Raw genomic sequence first — 10,616 nt, forward strand, 5'->3', positions numbered from 1 at the left:
TGAAAAAAGAGACGACACAAAAGTGCGTACTGCTGAATTTTTGCTCAAATTTCTTACCGTCCAGTAGAACACCGGATGAAAGCGCATCAAATCTATCCGTGTGGCATATCTGTTTTCTTGAGAAAGAATCATGGAACTGCTCGCAAAATCCCATGAATGCCCGGCAATTCTACTAGAAATCAGTTTTTGGAACCTGACTGTTCTCCATATAGGAATGACCGTGTTTGGCATGTTAAAAAGGCAGTGTGTTTTGAAAACCAAGACGCAGTGTAAAGCAAACTTTTACTTTTTAATAGAAACAGTTGTTGGATGTCGCTTCTATTGATTTTTCCGGGCAACATTCATCTCTGATAATGTGCCGACAGGCCGTTTTATTATCACAAGAAAGTGTATAGACTTGTTTTCTTACGAATTCACGTGAACTGGGTGTTATACTAGTTTTTCCCGCAGGAATGAAGTTCGATGTAACGTTTGTTAAAGGGCTAAAGGGAAGTGTTTGGGGTGAAGCAAGAGAAGTGAAATTTTTCATAAATATATACTAGGGAATAGAGTTGCCGAAAATTATTCAACGAGGTGGCACCAATTCGGAATGATCCAGATGATCCATGCGTAATCTGTCAGCTTTATTGATTTTCCCGCTGCTCCTTTCAAAAGTCAAGAGCTCTTGGAACGGATGGCCAGAAGGCCTCGAGAAACCATACTTCACGCACAAGTTAAGAACGAAACAGATAGATTCTCTAAAACCATAATAATAGCCTTTTTCACTGTGTTTCTTAATCCAGATGTAATGCTAGAGCAGCAAAGCAGTCCTACAAGTGCGGAACAATATCCATCTATCTATCTATCTATCTATCTATCAATCTATCTATCTATCTAATCTATCTATCTATCTATCTATCTATCTATCTATCTATCTATCTATCTATCTATCTATCTATCTATCTATCTATCTATCTATCTATCTATCTATCTATCTATCTATCTATCTATCTATCTATCTATCTATCTATCTATCTATCTATCTATCTATCTATCTATCTATCTATCTATCTATCTATCTATCTATCTATCTATCTATCTATCTATCTATCTATCTATCTATCTATCTATCTATCTATCTATCTATCTATCTATCTATCTATCTATCTATCTATCTATCTATCTATCTATCTATCTATCTATCTATCTATCTATCTATCTATCTATCTATCTATCTATCTATCTATCTATCTATCTATCTATCTATCTATCTATCTATCTATCTATCTATCTATCTATCTATCTATCTATCTATCTATCTATCTATCTATCTATCTATCTATCTATCTATCTATCTATCTATCTATCTATCTATCTATCTATCTATCTATCTATCTATCTATCTATCTATCTATCTATCTATCTATCTATCTATCTATCTATCTATCTATCTATCTATCTATCTATCTATCTATCTATCTATCTATCTATCTATCTATCTATCTATCTATCTATCTATCTATCTATCTATCTATCTATCTATCTATCTATCTATCTATCTATCTATCTATCTATCTATCTATCTATCTATCTATCTATCTATCTATCTATCTATCTATCTATCTATCTATCTATCTATCTATCTATCTATCTATCTATCTATCTATCTATCTATCTATCTATCTATCTATCTATCTATCTATCTATCTATCTATCTATCTATCTAGTCTATCTGTCTATCTATCTAGTCCTATGTGCTGTTTTAACAGTGCCCGTCAGCGTTCAGTCAACAGCTATCCATGTAAATAAGACTTTCAAACGCCACAAAAATAAGCGAGTGTTTTACACCATAATTATCCGGTTTGCGCTGAACGTAAAGGACAATAAACTACCAACAAGCGACACGTGACCCAGAAGAAGGAAGATTCATCAGACTGTTGAGAAATCATCGCTCAAGCAGTCGGTCAGCAAGTGACCACGTGATGTAGATTCCGTCATTGTGGACTGAATGGCGCTACATCTTGTCTAGGTGTGAGTCATTTACGCTGCTGGTAGGCAGCTCTCGGTCGAATGGTTTGGTGTACAACTGCTAACTGGAAAATGGTGTATTTCAAACACATCGGATTTCTGTGTGGTATGTAATATCGACATTTTCCAGCGGGGACAAAACAGTTGTACAGCGTTCCTCGGCTTTTCAGTATAAATTGGCTTCAGATACAGAACAAAATCTTGAATGCGAATTGTAAACGTCCAAACTACGGACTCTAAAAACTATGGTTTAACTGACAATATAAGTCCCTCTAATGAACGTTCTGAACAAAGTGTAGTCAAGATACTGCATGAATGTAGATTAGAGTAATATGTGACAATGATCCCATAAAATAAAATGAAGAATCTTGAATGGTAGCTTATGAAGAAAGATAAAAGGAAACTCTTAAGAGCTAACCAATACATGACTGAAAATTCGGCTAATTGCAAACGTTTTGGTTACCATCTGGTTGAATGGTGGTGTTTCCACTTATGAAAAATTTGAGGAAAGCTTGACATCAGCGCACAAATGCATTGTTAGAAAACGGCACCCAGAGAATGTAATAGGAGGCGTTTCAAAACCACTAGTCTGGTAGATTATTAAACTTATGGCAATCCAGTACCTCTGACTTGCAAGAAATATGTAATTCTGCGATTCTTGTTCACTTCCTAAATGATCCGATATAAAGCATTGAAAAGACGTGAGTGAAAATCCGGGGGCGTGAGAAACAAATTCGTGTCCTCCACATTTTCTAATCAAATAGTTATTATCCTCAGCAAACAAGTGACCCTGTGGATCTTGAAAGCGTTTTCAAAGAAGATACTGCATCTCTTTCCGAGATGGTGTTTTTGTGCTGGGACTACTAAACCAAAATGGTCTATTTTGGCTGATATGTTGTCGAGCTTTTCGATGAGCTTAGAAAGTAAAGCGATAATTCTGCCGTCGATTGAGGTCAGAAGAGTTGAGATTAAATTTTTTTTAATTTTTACACACAGAATCATAAAAATCGGGATTTTTGTCGATTTACCATGAAATGCAAGAAGTTCTAAATTTGGAAATCAACCCGTTGCTAATCTTTATTTCCTGGAGAATAAAACATTCGTCTGGTGTTTTCCTGATTTTATCTAAACCCAATATTCTGCTGGACAACCCACGATGTCCTTCTAGGTAGGGGGCTGGTTACCTGTAAGCAGAGTGAAATCTCATCCTTGATATGTGAGTAATAGAAGGTAATCAAAATGTGCACATACACCGACGCGACTCCACTGGGCCAAGAAATCACCATAACAGTTCACAGATATGTTGGTGTTTACGAAAGTGATTCTTTGAGGATGAAAAGTTACTAGAGAAATAACCGATGAATCATGGCTGTTCTTCAATGGAACAGACGGGTCTATTGTGTTTTGGCAGCACACAACCACATCAACCGTGAGCACAGCGTTTGTTTCCAATACTCAAGTGTACAGTTGTAAAACGCCGCCGTCTGATGAGTAACATGTATCAAGCTAGCAAGTGTTTGTCAGGTAGAAATGATTTTACGCTTTGAAATAGGTCTTCTGTAAGGTGCGACGGAAAAAGTAGTAATCTTCGCACGACAGTAGTCGAAGATGACGATCGTTTGTGATCCATTGTTTCTGCACGACCAAAAATCTGTTTTCAGTAAAACTTAAATCTGTGCCTGTGCTCGTAAATCGGTCCCTCATCGATTTCTTGAGAAATCCAAATATTTCGTGAAAAAGTCATTAGTTTGGTGACGTGGTTGTTTATTTTTCACCCCATGTATTTATGTTCGTTCCTTGTAATGTGACTCCCAAAACGCACCCAAATCAAATCAAGAGCTACGGAAGGTTATTTGAAAATACTGGATTACATTCACTCGTAAATTTGTATCACGGTTTCATCTCCCGCAAAATGCTAATAGAAGTTTTGGTCGACAACAGTTTTTCTAAATCCTCTTTGAACCTGCGACCACAGAGAACGCTCTGGAGATTGTTAGGGCTACTTTAGACTGTCCACATAAATGCTAACATGAGATAACAGGATCAAATTAACTGAATCTGATGCGGCCAAGTTCCACTTATGATTAATTAATTAGGCTGAGCATCATTTCATGTGATTAACCGTATGTGCGCGTACAAATAACTTAGTGAGATTACAGGCTTAATGAGTTCCTTCATATTTATTACAGTACAAACGCAAATGCAGATATCAGAAATTTCAAATCTTACCATATTCTCAGTCAGGAAGACAGCTTTTCCCGAATGTGAGGCATGAGTTTCAAATGCTGACTGCCTGAGTGAGTGACGAATCACAGCAACACAGCAGAAATAGTTCGTCCATGGAAAGCAAATCACGGCTGTCATTCGTGAAACTCCAAGCACATTGGACTCGAAAGTTAGCCATTTCACGCGGCAAAAAAATGTCAGTATATAGGGACGGTTATTGGACCATTCGCTGGTGGTCTGATCTTTTGTGAACTTCTAAGCCATTGCATAACACGAAACTGGCAATTTATTCCCAATGTCAATCAAAAAATTACATGTTTATTTTCACCTTTGACAAATGAAAGTGATGGACCTTATCAGATCCATCACCAACATCATCATCATACCATCAACAACAGAATATTGGTATTCAACGCTGACTCTTGATTCTGTGAATGAAGTAAAGTGTGGGAACAAGAGTTGCCCCTCTCGTTCCAGATCATCTACACTAGATACCGTCATACTGATCAAGCACCGAGGCCTGATGAATGATTTCAAGATGCTTGGAGCAGGATGACGCGCAAACGTTGCGTCGTTGCAAGACAAACCGGTTTGTCAGTCCAAAAGCGTTGGCCTTCTAGAAGAGAGTTGTCAATGGAGTGGGAGCTTGATAGAAGGTTTGTAAGGGAGAATGATGGAAGATTCGGAATCAGCGTGTTTTCCCTCAACCAGCACGAAATATTAAGCAGGCAGATTGGCTATGTTAATGTTAGGGCGCCAACATCTAAACAGGATGACAACTAGGATACTCGGACAAAGGCCTTGGAACAAGTCGCCACGCCCACTCAAAAGTCCAAAGCCGAAGGTAATGAAACTGCAGTGGCCAGATCTCGAACCATTGACCAACCTACTATAAGACACCGTACAAGTGCTGCACGGACATCCCAGTGTAGCCGAATGGGTCATAGATGCACAAAAAACGTCATACCATGGTGAGGTTCTGTCACATCTTGAATTACCAGCTTGAATTTCTCACGTAGAAATGGTTTCTTCGCCTTGAAGGGAGAACAGAGAAAATGAAGAAGGAGTGGGAATGTTTCGGTGGTGGGAAAAATAACGAGAAGCTGTCAATGCAAATTCACCACCAGTTAGCTTTTTACATTCGTCACGTTCGAGGAAACACCAAATTAACTGATCTACTTTTCTGAACGTCCAGTGCAAGTAGGATGATGTCTGATGGGAACAAACTCACATTAGTAACTCAATAAGAGCATCACACTTAACCTTGACGAGTGCTTCTGGCCTTATTCATTTGATTTCATTAAATTCATGCGGAACCTTACTGATTGAAAATATTTCGTGCATTGAAGACGCAAGAAACGAAACAGTGAAAACTAATTAATCGTTACATCACTCCACTTCTTAGCCTCAATCGAAACTTCATAAGTTCTTGCGTATACCTTGCTTTATTGGGGTTTTCGCAATCGAAGTTGTTTACGAGAACAAATGAGGCGAAGCCTACCGGTTCGTTCAGGTGTTCCAAGTGCCCGAAAACAAGCCAGTTCATCCACGGAGTTGTTGAATCGTTTCTTTTGATGTACCCCATCAGCATTCTTTACAGTTCGGTTCATGTTCCCATCCTCAAAGAACCGGTCGATCGCCTTAATTCACAGGTACCTGTGACAAATGAAAACCTAGCAGGTCAGAGACGCACCCGTGTTTGTACTTAAAATCGACATCCTCTGATTCACCGCAAGCTCGGTAACAAGTATGCCATGGAGTTGAACATGTACGAGCTGTCCATTCGTTTTCACGCAGAACATGTTCGTACAGAATTTGTAATTTGGAATGCTGCCAGTCGCTTAAGTTTCTTGGTTCATCTGTCGAAAATGGTGTTGAAGAGTGGATGCACAAATTCTACGTAGAAAGGCATATTCTGCTTAATCAGTTACCTATACTGTCTACAATTTCAGTAGTCCGTGATAAAACTACTGAGCCAAGAAAGAACGTGAATGGTTGGAAGATTGGAAGTTACAAACCATTAATGTGGGCATAACCCTCGAGTCACAATTTATGGCAGAGTTTACCCTATAGCATTCATATAGCCGTCGCTATAATCAGAGTTCCAGTTCACAAATCTAGCTTTATAGTGAGCACTCGTTGAGTTCACATAGGTCCCAAATTTCCCCACTGGTGACTGCAAATTCGAGAAAGGTTCAGAACAGCTGTTTATCAGTCTCAAATCCCTTTAAACTGAATGAACGAACCCTCAATCGAGATCACAAACGCTGTATTTCATTTCATCCCAAAGAAAGCCCAAAGCAAATTCGAAAAAAGTTACGGGGGCACTTTACAGGAAAAAAAGAAACCCAATTACCCAGTTGACCTTTAATGAAGGGGAAAGTTTGGTGACGGAATAGGAAACTCTCCCTCTCACACACGCACAGATAAACATTCGCCGACCGCACACCATGTGGTTCATCTGATGAGTGTGGAGCGAATCACATTGTGAAGCGCGGGGTGTAACGTAACAGGGTGGGTGGCGTTTAGTTTCCAAATGATGAAGGTCGTGTTCCCACCTCATTTGTACTGCGAAAAACCCAAATACCGGATGAACCGATGGGAGCGTTTGCTGGTACTGGTGCTGTTGTTGCTGATGTAGGTCGCTGTTCAAATCTTTTGACGAAAGCATAATTTGTCGTTCCAACTAGCCAACAGCTCTCGACCTCATCCTGTGGTTTGTGTCGCAAATTGCATAACAACAGGTGCGAAATCGTATGATTTAGATGGTCGTGATTTTGGAGCGAAAAACAACAGACGCTGGGGTCTAGTGTTGCACTTTTCACGAATAGCGTCTAATGTGCCTCAGTCGAATAATCATGCCCGTTTAGAATTAAGTAGTTTCGTCGTTATAGCACTCTGACTCATCGAGAATCGTAGGATAAAAATACTATCTGTCATTAGCTCCACTGCTGTAATATACCCTCCCCGAGTTTCTCCAGCCGGATGGCGTAAAAACCTTGAAAATATAAGACGGTCACCAAGACCATTCAGCATCGATCGGGAACTAGAAAAGAACCGTTCCGCACCCAAAGAGAAAAAACAAAGGAACCCGTTTCACACAATTTGGGGGTGAAACTTCTTTCATCAGCGTGCCCAAGTTCCAGATAAAATAACATAAATAGCATAAAAAGCATAAATAAAGTAGCATAAAATAGCATTTTGGCCGCTGTCAGCTTTATCAGTTATGGGAAAAGTAAAACGAGTAAAAATGGCAACGTCTTAAAACGAATGTTCATTTCGGAACGAGGTTCAACCCACTGACAGCCAGATTCTGAGATTCGCTGGATAAATTCTGGCAGAGGGTTAGCTTTAAGATACCGCCGGATAACTTGGGGCAGCAAGAAGTTGAAATACTGTCATACTTGCTTATCATACTGAACAAAGAAACTAACTTTACTCAAGGACACTTTGTCTCTACTGGGGTACACCGAACTACTTATAATGGAAATCACAAATGCAGGGAAGAGGCACCTCAAATATGACTAGTAAATCCGAATCCCCACATTGTGTCACACAAGACAGCTTGTACAATGTTTGAAGATAAGACGCATTTCAGGCGTAAATGTGAACAACGGTACTCACGCATTTCATCACGTTCTAAATTTGGGCAAGTTACCGATAGCAAATTTTGATCAAACTATGATACGCTTTTCTGATTATTCGTCACTGGTTACCAAAGGTATTTAGCGCTATTGTGAACCCATTTGTTATTAGTGGTTCGTAGCACACGACTAACGTTAACTTAGTATCTGCGTAAGCATTAACAATGCATCATGACATTCTTACCGGGCATTTGGGTCTACTGCGGTTTTCTTAACGTTTTCTTCCATTTAAGTTGCCTAAAGAAAAATGTCCCACGATGCTTCCACACAGTGTATTGTAAGATCAGCCCGCACATGGAAAAAATATGGTATGCTTGTTTTCTATAGAGGAGAATGTCGGTAGCTCAGGTGGCGTAGATGGTCGCTGGCTTGTTCGCTGAGCTGGGCAGAGCTGGACAGCCGCGTTGTCAAGAGGCATGACCCCCTGTCCTTGATATCTATACACGAAGACCAAGAAGGCCAAAAATTCAATCTGGAAAACGCGAAAATTTTGGCGTACGGAGACACGCGACACGGAAGAGAATTTCTGGAAGCATGGTACTCTGCGGCAGGTTCAATCAACCGGTGCATCAAACTGGATCCAATTTACGGATCTCTACGTGCGAGAGATCAACATCGCAACCGGAACACTCAAGGAGGACCAAATAATTGAGTAACAAACGAAGAAACAAGGAACTCCTCGGAATCAAAACAATAAAGGTCACAACGGAGCTCGGAAGGACAAAGGTGACTCCAACACCGACCAGACTACGACGGCGAGGGATGCCAAGTTCCAAGGTCACGTGGGCATCGGCGAATGAAGACACGGGATAAAAGAACAACCAATGGAACCGCCCGACAGAATAACTAATCACGGTCAAAGGTCATCCCCGGCTACCAGCACGTATATTTTATCATTTATTTTTGAAGAGCATGGTCACAAACATAAAAAGTGAATGCAAGCGATGAATGCGAAAGAGTAACAGGAGAATATGGGAGAAAAGAGAGAAACGTCTCATTCGAAATCATGCCAAGGACAGTGCCAGTCTGATGAGGTGAATCCCAAAGTATGTAAAGATTTTGGTGTGGGAACAGGCGTCTAAAGACTAACAACCGAAGAAAGGACAAACAATGGTGAATGCTCTTCAAGGCGCAGTATGTGCTAGCACAGTCAAGACTCGCACATCAGGCACAAAGTGACCGTCATACTGGGTCTGGGGTGAGATTAAATGGCAAAACCTTCAGCTCCATGTGCCACGCACAAAAGTGTCATAAGTACGCAGGGAGCCCACAATGGCAAGCAAACACAAGTCACTGACTGTGACCTTAGGAAGTCCCAGTCCAATAACAGCCTTAGCGGATTGAGGAAAGCAGATCCCTCGATAAGAGATGATCATCGGTTGGTGAACCAAAAAGTCAATATCACAACCTGATGGCATGTAGGGCTGAGATCATAGCGAGGGAATGTTCATCAGCACCATACCTCTGCTTCTTCTCATTCCACACTATCACTCCACGTTCCGTCCCTCGCCTAGTTATCTGGCACAAGAATGAACTTGGGCTATGAACCATCAGTTGCTTTGCAGCCCCACGGAGAGCATGATTTCAGGAGGTCCGGATGACAAGTTCCTTTGTTCAGCCTCAGAAAGGGACATAAAAATCATCAACAGAATGTTTAACAGATAAATTGTGGCTTGTTTTCTAGCGTTTCTGGACGGAGGGTACCTTTATTACCTGGTCAGAGAATTTGAATTCAAATGAAAATATGAATGAACATCTATGTCAAGCATTTGAGAATCGTAATCCCGTTCTTGAGAACCAACTTGTACGTTTTACATTACACACAGAGTTACTACTTCTCATACAAATCGTGACTCAAGTAGGTCTTTATTCCACCTCATCCTTAAGGAAATGAGCTGTGCTTTTCTCAGAATTTAGCTCTCGTAAGTAGACGAGAGTTTAGCAATTAGATCCAAATACCTTCGACCCAAACTACATTCCTATGCCATGAAACCGACTGAGATGTGACACAATGACGGAAAAAGCTTATTATATACCGTCTCTGGACATGTTCCTTGCAGTATCCTTTCATCAAGGAGCCGCTTGGCTATGGGTGTCTCATTATAACAGATATAAGTTCCCCCTCAGGCAAAAGTTGCTCAAAATATACTTCCTTCGCACCGGTTATTGCACTCGTACAGAAGGTCACATTGAAGGACCGTTTGAAAGTTTGTGCCTGGTGGATTAGCTTAGGTGTCATTGAAAAGACTGTTAGCCTACTTTAAGCAACTTAATTACAGCAAACTGACGGTTACTCTACCCACGGTGCCGAATTTCTAGCTACTCTCCGTTCCATTCGCTCTCCTTTAGTAACACATTTCAAGAATCGCGATATACAACATGTTTGGTGTATGACTACAGTCTTTGACCGTATGGGAATAATAGAATCGTTTCTGAATAAATTCCAGGATAAGGTAAACAAAGAACGTCATCTTTGTGTACGATCGCTACCAGATCATTAGTAGGTGACACATCATTGCATATGTTATGCACACATCTCTTAGAACAATGGAAAATGGAGCAGCTGTCCATTCACTCAGCAATTTTAAACTTCCTGAAGCAGTGTGTAAACAACTGGGCCCTCGGTAGGCACAACACGAAACACCACATGTATTTTGTCAGCGATACTGTTTCATCTAGTTTGTACGGTTCAGCACATCGTTTGCGATGGACCGCTACAGCGTGTTCTGAAAACTCACT

Source organism: Opisthorchis viverrini, assembly GCF_000715545.1.
Source record: "Opisthorchis viverrini unplaced genomic scaffold opera_v5_213, whole genome shotgun sequence".
In the NCBI taxonomy this organism is placed as follows: domain Eukaryota; kingdom Metazoa; phylum Platyhelminthes; class Trematoda; order Opisthorchiida; family Opisthorchiidae; genus Opisthorchis; species Opisthorchis viverrini.